The sequence below is a fragment of the Hirsutella rhossiliensis genome, assembly GCF_020360975.1.
Source record: "Hirsutella rhossiliensis strain HR02 chromosome Unknown scaffold00001, whole genome shotgun sequence".
Classification (NCBI taxonomy): Eukaryota; Fungi; Ascomycota; class Sordariomycetes; order Hypocreales; family Ophiocordycipitaceae; genus Hirsutella; species Hirsutella rhossiliensis.
In genome coordinates, this window is record NW_025408667.1 from 3309806 (window position 1) to 3322728 (window position 12923).

Here is a 12923-nt window from a genome sequence, read left to right on the forward strand (position 1 = left end):
CTTCCTCCCACTCACTCGCAGATCAGGCAGTTCGCGCAGCGCATGCTCGCCGTCAAAGGAGACCACACACCGCTCGGAAAACACTGGATGCAAGCATTTTTAAGACGAAATCCTGCAGTTCGGACCCAGAAGTGCCATCACAGAGACTCTGCGCGTGTCAACGGCGCTTCTACCGAGGTAATTCGGCCTTGGTTCAACAATTTCTTCCTTCCGAGATTCTGGCTATTAAGCCGGAGAACAGGTACAACATGGATGAAGCAGGCATCATGGAAGGACTTGGGGAGAATGGCCTGGTCGTTGGCAGTGCTGAAAACGATCTGTACAAAAGAAGACGCCTGGTTCTCGGGTCTGGACGTCGTTCCCCACCCGTCATTTTCAAGGGCAAATCGGTCCAGCAACAGTGGTTCCCAGAAGATCTCAGTACTTTTAGTGACTGGCAATTCACTGCGACAAAGAACGGCTGGACTTCGGACCAAACTGCGGTGGAGTGGCTCGAAAAGGTGTTCATTCCAAGAACCCAGCCACCCGACCCTTCGGAGCGAAGACTGCTAGTATTGGACGGCCACGGAAGTCACGAGACGGTTGACTTCATGTATCTATGCTACCAGCATCAGATTCACCTTCTTTTTACCTCCCCATACCTCTCATGTGCTGCAACCGCTCGATTTGTCTGTCTTCCGCTCTTAAGCACTACTACCGCAAACAGGTCGGATTTCAGCCTCCTGACCGATTCAAGCCCAGTCGGCAAGCAAAACTTTCTTTCCTGCTACCAGAAAGCACGCGAGCAAGCGCTCACTGTGTCAAACATCAAGGGTGGCTGGAAAGCGACGGGTTTGTGGCCGGTGTCGATGGCGAAGCCACTTTTGAGCCCTCTTCTGCTGGAGAACAGCAACAGACGCAAAAGAACGCGAAAAATGTGGCCAATGCATTCAATAGCCACTTACCCACCAGTGACTGGCAATCAGACACATCCCAGATTGCGTGGTCGACCCCGAGGCGCTCGCAAGATCTGAAGGTTCAGGTAGTTCAATTCAACCAGCTAGACGACGACGTGCCCACGAAGAGATTGCTGTTCAGGAAGATCACAAAGGGTTTGACGAGAAGGATGGCCTTTAGCAAAAGCTCAATTGCAGATTCAGGCACTGGAACACAATTGGCGGCCGTCAAGCCGAAAAAGGAAGAGGTGGTCACGAGCCCGAATTCGAGGTTCGCCAATATTGAGGCAATACGACGGGCGCAGGAGGAGGTGAACGCAGCTGAGAATGAAGAATCTGATGAAACCGAAGCTGAGGTTTCAGAAATAGGTGACGATTGTATCGTAGTGCACGGTGGTGGGCAGTGAGAAGGGATTGAATTAATGGTGTTGAAAATGGTCGTGATTTTTTTGGGGTGCCCAAAACAGGGGGGTGCCCATTTCTATGTGCAGGGACTTAGACCGTCAGTCTGCTCCCTCTGACAGTCATATATATAGCAAATAGTGAATTAGCTAGATTACTTTCTAGGCCGATTTTTACTTTTAATGTTACGTAGCTACTTATCACGACCGTCACATCAAAATAAAAAAGAGACCGACCAGCGTGTATATTAGTGCTATTGTGGGAATCGTGCTCGTCAATTGTATCTAGCTTGATTACATGGCCAGTACGTGACCCTTGGGGTCACGTGTGCGGCTGAGGCTCGCGTACCCTTTATCTCCACGCTGGCCTCTGCCTCCCTAGAGAAGAACAAGAACAACGATTACACATACCATTGCGATTTGCACGCAGGCCTGTGTAGAGACCTACCGACAGCTATCGCTATTACTACTAGTTCCACTGTACATAGATTCTAATCGTCTATAGGCACGAGAGTAACGGAATAGCTGCTAACGACCTCACGTAGACAGTTGCGAGCCACACTGCACACGACGCCTCTCATTCCGACTATGCCGGCTCTCTACAATCTAGACCGTGGGTAGTAGGGTTCTATTTGTCTTACGCGTGACGCAGTCCTGTGCGAAGATGCCGCGTCTTCCGCGGAGACGAGCTAAATATAATCTCCTTATTTCACGTATAGCGCTCATTCCATTTTAGCCAACGTCTATTATAAGTCCATCATCAGGTGATTTTAGGTCCTATTTCTAAAATTATAATATATATAGTGGCTCTGTCTAGGGAAAACGGACCGGATAAAGGTCGGATTGACTACCATCGATATCGTTCGATATCGATCCTTATATCGATACGATATCGATCAGCGGTCAAATCGATATCGATATCGACTGACCACCCTGCCGAGCTTCAGGTGTGCCCAGGTACGATTTAGCGGGAAGCGCCACGCCCTGCGCCATACGTTGGGCATGGAAGTAGGTTTAATGGATTGCATAGTTGGTCCACAAGAGGGGCGGTCTAGTATGTGAAGGAAGGATGACTCTCAATTAGATGGATGCGCCCGGTGCCACAAGGTGTGGGCACAGGCGCGGGCCTGGACTATCTTAAGGGATTTACCGGTGATCTGCCGGATCGCGTGACCCACCGCACTTACACCGACATTCTGGGCCTCCATGGCGTAGTGGTGACACGTCTGGAGCCTCTGCGTCGCAGAGGGGTCGGTTCGAAGCCGGCTGGAGGCACCCCTGAGCGAACAGGGTACACCCGGGTTCCCGCCCGTCAACAGGGAACAGCGTCATGAGAGAACACAATCGGCGTACCAACCACCATCAATGACTAACACAACCACGCTTCAACTTCGGCACATCGCGCTTCAGTTGCTGGGAATAGGATGCTGAACACTTGGAGAAATTGACCTTCAAGCAGGTCTGTCATGGAGCGAACAGTGGAATGGTTGGCGCAGCGTAAGATGATCTGTGGGGCTTGGGGAGTCAAGGAACAAACGTGTTGAACTGTACTCTAGACAGTGTAAAGGCCTTATAGGGACCTCCCTCCGGGCGAAATAAATCCTACTACTACTACCGACATTCTGGGCCAGCGACGACTCTCACCTCCACGCGGTGCTGGCTGGGAACCTGGGAATGCCTTTTGCCCGGGGGCATTCGCAGAGCCAAGAAGAGTCGCCACCAGCCAGCACTTGTCCGCTGGTTTGGGCTACGGTTGTATGTAGGGCTCGTGAGCCCTACCGGCCACAAGCCGCAAGGGAACACTTTAAAAAACCATCCGACCCACGACCGCGAAATCGAGCATACACACGATGGACAAATGGGTTGCGGGATAGGACACCCTTGGGGTGCTTTGGGCTGCTCTGTTGGAATGGAAACAAGGCCACGCTGGGTAAACCGCCAGGGTGATTTTCCATATGTGGAAAGGCCTGCAATCGATAATGGACATGGGCCCCATATTTATTGCAAGTATTGCAATACACCTTTCCATACTTACACATAGAAGTGACGCGACGGAGGGGCTTGAAAAGAGAAAATCGAGGCTCCCCGACGTTCTACTATAGTTCTTTATATTTCTTTACTCTGGGGTAGGTGTGGCTCGTAATTGCCATCATAGTAGAGCCTTAAGTGGCGCCTCCGGCCGACGTAGGGGCGGGGCTGGATCTAACTAGCCCGTCGCTATTAACGCGTCCGACGCGAGTGATAACGCCTAGCGCACGAGTATAGGATACGTTACGATCGCTAGAAAGTACGACCGCGAGAGCTCCTAAGCGTATCTCGACCTAAACGACGCGAGTTATATCGGTAGGCAATAAAAGTAAAAGAGGCGACGAAGTAAAGTTATATAGTAATATAGAGACCGCTAAATCGATAATATAAAGGGTTCTAGAGATGCTAGCGAAGATAGGAAGCGAGATAGTAGAGCTAAAATATCGAGTATCCGAGTAAAGCGATATAATTAGGAAGCTAAGCGCTACGGTATATAAGTAAAGCACTACTATCTAAGGATAGGAAGATTTAATCCGAGGCTTAGAAGCCTAGGTCTAGGAATCTAAGGAAGAGTTTCGATATAAGAGCGAAGAATATAATAAGTAAATAAAATAGGAGTACTAGGATCTTAAGAGAGAATTACTCGGAATAAAAGAGTAACTAGATTAGCTAATATAAAAGCTAGATATATTAAGCGAGGTAGCTTTATATAAGGAACGGTGTTCCTACTATAAATAAAGCAGCTATAATATACTCTCCCGATTATATAAGCTAATAAGTAGTATATTAATTATAGACAAAATCTCATCCTATAGAGCAAGAATCGCTCGTTATTTTGCATGTCATTATGCATTAAACGGGTTGCCGGTTATCGTATAATCGGGAATCGAAGGAACAGAGCTAGCTTAGAATGCTAGCTAAGACCTCTTAAGAACACCGGCACGACCAACCTCCTTTAAACACGAATATCAGTAGAACCAAGACACTTCTAGATTCACTCGAGATATCACGGAATTCCCTAGTCTTAGGGCTATACGGCAGCCTAAATCTAGCCCCGAAAGGTTCTTCCGTTCAGCTACAATTGTCTATATAAGACAGCATGTCCGCTAGTAGATAGATAGAGAATCATTAACTTTAACACCTCTTCTATATACTAATACACTACTAATAAATTCTATTGAAAATCCTACCTTATACTCCTTCTTCCCCTCTATCACGTAGTCTTACGTGATTCCTTAATTTCCTAAAATTCCGCTTTTGCTTATATACCTTAAGACTTTACTAAGCGGCCCTCGAGCAACGTTTACGGACGTCGCGCGCGCCCTACTAAATAGCCCGCCCTCTAGTATACGTAGTATACCTAGTCTAACTAAATAGTAGATAGCTAACGATTCTATCTATATACTATTAATACGTCTTATATAAGTAAGCTAAATAAGAATAAAGCGTAAATTAAGTAGATACGATAAGCTATCGAGGTTAAGATAAAAGCGAAGAACGGATATAAGACCTAGAGGTACGTAGTAGTTATAAGAGAATCCTAGAATACCGACTAAATTAAGATCCTCTATAGAGATAAAGCCGAGCTTTAGCTAGTTAAAGAGGCGGCGTAGAAGATAGCTATAGAGGGAGCGCAAATTATAAGAGACTAGCTATATCCGGTCTAGGTTAATAACGCTAACTAGATAGCAATCCTTAATATAGAGGGCAATATCCTACCTAGAGCGATCGAAGCCTTAAGTGCCGAAAATAAAGTAACTATTAGTAAGATTTCCTAGCTAAGTAAACGAGAGTCTAGTAAAGCCTATAGATCTATAGTAGTATATATTACTAAGAAAAGTAATATAGAAAGGCTTTTAGATAGTAACTACTTTAACCTAGCGGGAGAGTCGGCTACTACTTATAAGTTTAAGCTAAGAACGGGACCGATCTAATACTTTAATTGCTAGGAGATCGGTTATAAAGTATATTTATATAAGAAGTAGCGGATATATAGTAAGTACGTAAACGCTAGGTATTACTACTAAGAGTATATAGCGATTAAGCTAAAATACGTCTTATATAGCGGACTATATAAGTTATTTAGCTAGAAGTATAGGATAAGGAACCTAAGCAGCGATACTTAAGTCCCTCTATATCCTATAGCTAAATATATATAATAGTAATATAGTATAGTAGAGTTTAATAAACGACGAAGACCTAAAGGATTTTACCGTACTAGCTATATCTAAGCGTGCCTATACCGTCGGCCGATCTTATAGTAGCGGTACTCCGACTTAAGGGAAAGGAGGTAATAGTAGTATTAGTATATATATAAGGAAAGAACGACGAGGCGCTAACGAACGCGATAGAACTATTACGCGACGTAATCGATCGCTTCTATAATAGGATAGGGAGATATACTAATATAGTTTTAGTAGGGGACTTTAACCGCTACGACCTCTTCTAGGGCGGAGATAAAGTATTAGCGAGTAGATAAGGGGAGGGCGAACCTATTATTAACCTAATAGACGACTTTAGTCTTAGTAGCTTTCTCTTAAGAGGGACGAAAACATAGTAGAGGTCGGACGAGGAGAGCACTATCGACTTAGTATTAGTATCGGCGGAACTAGCTAACGAGTTAATATCCTACGTGATTTATCTAATAGAGCACGGATTAGACTATAGAGCGATCTAGACGACCTTCGATATTTAAGTGCTAGAGCGTACCTTTCCGTAGCGCCTAATACTTAAGAACGCGCCGTAGATCGCTATCGTAACTAGGGTTAAGGACGAGCTTCGGCCTCTTCTATAGACTATAGGGGTATAGACGTAGGTAGATTAGCTTATATAGGTAGTTACTAAGGCGCTTTAAGATCTAACCCCTCGAGCTTAGCCGCCGCTATACGTAAAGCGATAGTAGATAAAGGACCTAACGCGACTCCGTCGGACGTATATATATTAGCGCAATTAAGTAAGGGTATAGCGAAGAGCCGGTTAATCGCGGCCGGATCTAGAGCAGCGCGCTAAGGAGGCTACGAAGGAGTACTACGATAATTTATAGAGATAAAAGAAAGCCTATTAAGATAACTTCGTTATCGAAGGGAGTAATATCTAGAGGGCTACTAAGTATCTAAAGCCTAGTATAAAGATAACGGATAATAAGGTGCCCCTACTAAAGAGAGCCGACGGCTCGATTACTAAAAGTAAGGGTAAGTAAGCTAAGGAACTCCTAAGTACCTTCTTTCCGCCTTTACTAATAACGAGGATCGAGCTAGAGGGTAAACGTTCGTAGAAATAAGAAATAGCTATACTAGACCTTACCTTATAAGAGATTAAGGAGAAGGTAATAGCGGCGAAGTATTATAGAGTAGGTAGAGGTATAGGCGTAGGTACCGTCTATAGGATAATATTAATAAGCTATATAGAGCTCTCCTATACGCGGCTAGCCTATACGTATACGTATAGGATCCGGCCCTCCGTATATAACTATATAGCTTAGGCTATAGCCTAAGCCTATAACCTATAATAGTTAAAGACTCTTATATAATACCCTCCCTTAAGCGCGGCGCGGCGTTACTTAATTAACGGCTTCTATACTATTAGGCCTATACCGCTAGCTCTACCCTACCCTTTCCTATTAATCGTATAGGCCCTACTAGCCCTATTATCCCCGCGCCCGTTAGCCTAGGTAGCCGGAACTAGGCTCTATACTTATCGGCCGGCTAGCTATTTAAATAAGGGCGCGACCTATTATATACGCCCCTAGGTAGCTAGCGGCCGGCCTAGACCTACGTAAGCCTTAGGTTGCCTATCCCCTTAGCCTTAGGCAGCCTCCTCTACCTAGGGGTATATAAGGCAGCGTCCCCCCCCTCCTCTATCCTTTCCTTCTCCTCCTTCTTTAACTATAGTAGTAGTAGTAATAGGTAAGTTCCGCTCTACCTAAGGCGTTAGTTTATTCCTAGCTATATAAGCCGCTTTATTAACGTATACTTATAGTAGTAGCTATAGTAGCTATAATAGCCCTAATAATAATAACTTTAACTAGTAAGTTCTCTGCCTTATAGAGCGGGAGGCCGTAATCTATAATACTAACTTCCGCGATAGATATATCTACCTCCCCCTCCCTTACTTCCTCCTTCTTAAAGCGTGCGGAGTCGTTCGTCGACGCCGTGCTAGGCACGGCCGATAACGGCTCCGCCGCTACCGCTACTCCTACCCGCGCCCCCGCGACCGTGCCTACCGCCGCCGCCTCTACCTCTACTACGCTAGCCGCCCTTATATCGCCCTTTCGTATAACGACGCCGTCCCTACCGCTAGCCGTAATGCCCGGCCCCTTTACCTCTACCTCTGCCTTTACTACCCCTATAAGTCCGCTACTTAGCGAGTATAGTAGCTATTTTCCGCTAACTTCTTAAAGTATAAACGCTAAGTATAGGCCGGAGCCGCCTATACGGCCCCCTATATACGGTACGCGTTATAGGAGCTCCCCTACGCCGACTAAGTCGGGCGCCGCTATAGCGGTAGTTATTACTAGTACGCGCGTGCCGGCCGCGCCTATAAGGCGGCGCCTCTCGTCCTACTTACTATAGCGTCGGCTTAAAAGGCTAGCGCGTATAGGTAGGTACGGGGGGCTACTAAGAAGCGCCTTACCGCCGCCGCCGCCGCCTACCGTAATCTCCGCGCCCTCGAGCGCTAGGGCCTTATCCCTAAGTAAGTTCCTCTCCTCTAGCTCTTTTACTTCCGCTACTAACTCTCCCGGTACTAGGAATACTACCTCCGTCGCCCTATCGGCGGTCCCCTTAGCCGTGCCCGCCGCCGCCCCCGCCGCTGCTACTAGCCGGGCCCCCCCCGCTCCCGGAGCCCCTAGAGCCGCCGCTACCGCTAACTAGCTCGCGGGCCTAGAGGGCCGCTTAAGCGCCTTAGAGAGCGCCGCCGCCGCTAATAAGGTAGAGGAGGAGGACGAGGATAAGAATAAGGACGACGATAAGAATAAGGAGTAGGTCTAGGTAGTCTAAGGGCTCCGCCTTAAAATAAACGCTATTTTTATCTCCGCTTATATTATTACGCTCGTATTATCGTAATTACCTACTCCGCTTTACTTACTTTATAGTCCTAGCCTAAGCTAGTATTAATAGTCTATTAGTTTATTATTCTTATCTATTATTCTAAATAAAGCTTTAAACTTATTAAGGGCTATAGTTCCTATAAACTTATATATAGGTTCTTATATAAGGTCGAGATACCCGCGCTACTTAACGAGGACCTCCTAGCGTTTCCCCTTACTAACCTTTTTCTAGCGCGCGGCCTATATCTCTTTAACCTTAAACTCGTTCTCTCCCTCTACCTTAATTATAAGCGGTTAAGCGTCTACTACTTCTTATCTAGGTAGTAGGTTAAAGGAGGCTTTATAAAGGAGGTCTATATTAATCTTATTATAGACCCCTATTAAGAGACTATCGAGCTCTATAACCTATAGGCTAATAACCCTTTATACCGTAAACTTTATATATAGCTAGTTAAGCTTCTTCTTTAGCCGTACCGACCTATAGTTATAGAGGTCTAGCTATACCTTATCTCTTACTATAAACCTATCTATTAGGGCCCTAGTCTTATTAGTATGCCGCTCTTAATTTTACGCTATAGTAGCTATCGCGGATTAGTAATAATCTATAGTCTTTTATAGCTTTTATATAAATATAGAGGCGCGGCCCTTTAATAATAAATTACTATACTACTCCGTTACTATATCTATAGTAAAGGGAACTAATAAAGGTAGTTTAAAGCTATATATTATAAAGAAAGGGGCTATCTTAATAAAGGTATATAGTCTACTATTTAATATAAGTTAGGCTATAAGGAGCTAACGGTCTTAGTTTACTTAGTTATAGGCTATAATAGCCTATAAGTAAGCTTATACCTCTTAGTTAACCCTCTTAGGCCCTTTATCGGTCTATAGGTAATATACTATACTAAGTAGCTATATAATTTAAAGTAGCTAGTATAGGTACTATTAAAAGCGGCTAGTTTAATTCGATCCCTTATTACTTATAATAAAGGCTAGCTAGCTATATAAGCGGGCCTAGCACTATAAGGAGCGCTCTATATAGGACTTTATATCTATAAACGATATCGGCTCTAATACTATAGACTTACTAAGTCGGTCCTTAATTACCTATATATAGCGGTTACCGCCCTCTATAAGTAGGAGGTCCGTTATAAAGTCTATCTATATATATATATAGAACTAGTTAGGCACCGGAAGCTACTTAAGTAGCCCCTTAAGCTACGCCCTCTAAATCTTAGTATAGCTATAGATATCGTAGTTATAGAGGAAGCGGCGAACGTAGTGCTATAGGAGGGGCTAGTAGAAATCCCTCGCGAGGCCTACTACTATACCCTACCTATAACGACCGGTATTATTCCTAAGGGATAAACCTATCGAGGGGTTTATATTAGTAGATATAATAGGGGGTAGTCTAAGTAATAATAAGTATATTACGTTAGTAATAAGTTAGAGGTCGTAGACCGTAGACTATAACTAGGTAATTAGAATTAAGAATAAAATCGTAATAAAGATCTATATTAAAAGCTAGAGAGCTATCTATTTAAAGGAGTAAAAGTAGGTAGCTATATATACCTATAAAGACTATCCTTAGATTATAGGCCTAGCTATAATCCCTAACGTTAGATCGTATAAAGCGTAGTAATCCTATTAATCCTAGATTACTTAGATCTCTATAATCCCCTCGATCCTATATCTATTAGATAGTCGTACCGACTATTTATTTATTAGACCGTATTACGTACTTAACGCGGTCGACCGTTAGTGGCCTAGTAGCTATAGTCGTAATATAATATCTCCCCTCCTTTTAGTCTTATCCGTAAAACCTACTATAGCTGCCTTAGCCGCCGTATATAAATATACCCTTATCGCGTCGTACGTAAGTATATTATTCCTTATTTCTTTATCTTTTTAGGATATACTACTAATAGTATATCTAGTTATATACTAAAAAATCGTTCCTAAAAAGCCTCCGAGCGCGTTACTCTTACTAAATATATCGACTTAAGTAGAGATCCTATTAATATACCGTGTACTTAATACTTTAAGGCAAAGAAGACGAATTATTAGATAGCTAAAAATTCTTCGCGCTATAATAATTATATTACTAGTAGTCGTCCTATAACGACCGGTGTTATTCCTAAGAGATAAACTTATCGAGGGGTTTATATTAGCAGATATAATAAGGCGTGGTCTAAGTAATAATAAGTATATTATATTAGTAATAAGTCGGAGGTCGTAGACTATAGACTATAACTAGGTAATTAGAATTAGAGATAGAATCGTAATAAAGATCTATATTAAAAGCTATCGAGCTATCTATCTAAAGGAGTGTTCCGTTCCTTCCTTATATATCTCGAGAGCTTCCCTAGATCGCTGAGAGCACTTAGTAATCCCGTCGCCTAGGAGCGCTAGGGCGCTAGAGCGATCCTATAATCTAGCTATAGAGCGTTAAAGCGCTAAAGTAACCCGTCGCTCTAAACTTAATTAGCCCGTCGGTCTATCTAATATTCCTTGCTCCCTACGTTACGTATCCTCGTAATATATACTAGTCCCCGCGGTTCGCTAGACCGTAGTCGTAATAGGATGCCTCCCCTCCTTTTAGTCTTGCCCTTAAGACCTACTGCCTTAGCCGCCGTATATAAATATACCTTTATTGCGTCGTGCGTAAGTATATCGTTCCTTATTCCTTTATCCTTTTAGGATATACTACTAATAGTATGTCTAGTTATATTTAAAAATCCCGTTCTCGTAATTCCGATAAATCGCGTTAACGATCGGAGCTAGTATCCTAGACCGAGATCTATAGTATTAAAATTATACCTTACTCCTATTATTTTCGGTTAGGCTTAACTTATAAAGTTAGCGAGCGTTCTAATCGGTGTTCCGAATATACCTCTATAGGCCGTTCTTATAATAGGTATAATATAGCGTCTGCCCGTTCGTTTTATTCCTTTCCTTCCCTATCGTTCTTTTTTACTAATATTCCTTCTTTTTCTAGTTCGTCGTATTATAAATTAATAGTAAAAGATTAATTCGGACGAACGGAAAGTAAAAGAAGCGTTAGAGGAAGCGATAGCTCGCCTAGCTTAGATTAAGAAATAGAAGCGTTTCCTAAAGGACCGAGGTAGTAAGTTATTTTAGCGGGGTATATAAGCTATTAATAAAGAAGATAGTATAACGCGTTCTTCTTAAGACGAATTAGTTCGTTTATTAAATAAGGAAACTATTGCTATTAGCGAGGTTTAATCGTTTAGTGCCTTAAACGTATTAAACTAGGATGCTATTCTTAGTAACCTTATATTTCCGAGTAAGGGTTCGCTTAGTAGAACTATCGGAGTAGAGAACCGTAGTAGGTTAAGTGCTTAAGTAGTTCCTAGGTATTTTCCTTTAGTCCGTATCCCTTCTACTTAATAAGGTATTCTTATTACTAACCTTGTTTTCTTATATCTAGTATTTATTCTACTTTATATTCTTAATTATCATTAACTATAATTTTTTCCTATAGTTTAGCGTTTCGTAGTACTAGTTTTAATAGTAAGATATAAAATATTGGGTATATCTATATTATTATTAGTAGCGAAAGTTCGTAGTTAACTTTTAAAATAGTTTTCTTAACCTTAAACGGTCTAAGTTTCTTAAAATCTAATTTATTGCTTAGTCGTTTTATTTTAATATTTCGTCGTATAAGGTAGACTATATCTCTATCTTAAAAGATTAGTCCTTATAATCTTTTCCGATTATAGTAAGTAAATATTCGTTCTCTAATAAATTAAAGTTCTTATTATATTTCTTTATATAATTTTCGTAGCTAATCTACTTATAGTATCGCTCGTTCCGCTTATAGTCCTTATTAAGTAACCTTAAATACTTCTAGGTTATATCCGTAATTAGCGTATACTAGTAAGAGCTTAGTTATTTCTATAACTAAGCTATTATAAGCTAGTTGCGCTATTAGTAGCTATTTAACCTAATCGTTTTATTCGTAGCTAATATAGTATCGTAAATATTATTTAAGCGTTTAGTTAAGTCGTTCTATTTATCTATCTATTTATAGGTAGTAAGCTATACTAAGCTTATATTTCGTCCCTAATTATACTATAAGAGCTTACTAAAACTTAGCTATAAATATACTTCCTTTATTAGAGACAATCTCGTTCGGTAGTCTATAATTACTAATAATAGTTCGTAGGAATATATATACTAGCTCTTCTATATTGCTTGCTTCTTTATATAGTAAGAAGTACCTATACTTCGTTAGTCTATCGGTAATAACGAATATACTATTATACTTAATATTAGTTATAGGTTCTTTTAATAGTAGTAGCTTTATAATATAGTCGAAAGCTATTAAATCCTATAGTTTCTCTAGTACTAGTAGCGGTTATAATTCTCTATATAGTTTATATCGTTTAGCTTTACTTCGTACGTAAAGTTTATATTCTTTAATAACTTATCGTACTATTTCTTTAAGCTATAAGAAGTTATATTATCGTTTAATCTATTTTATTATTC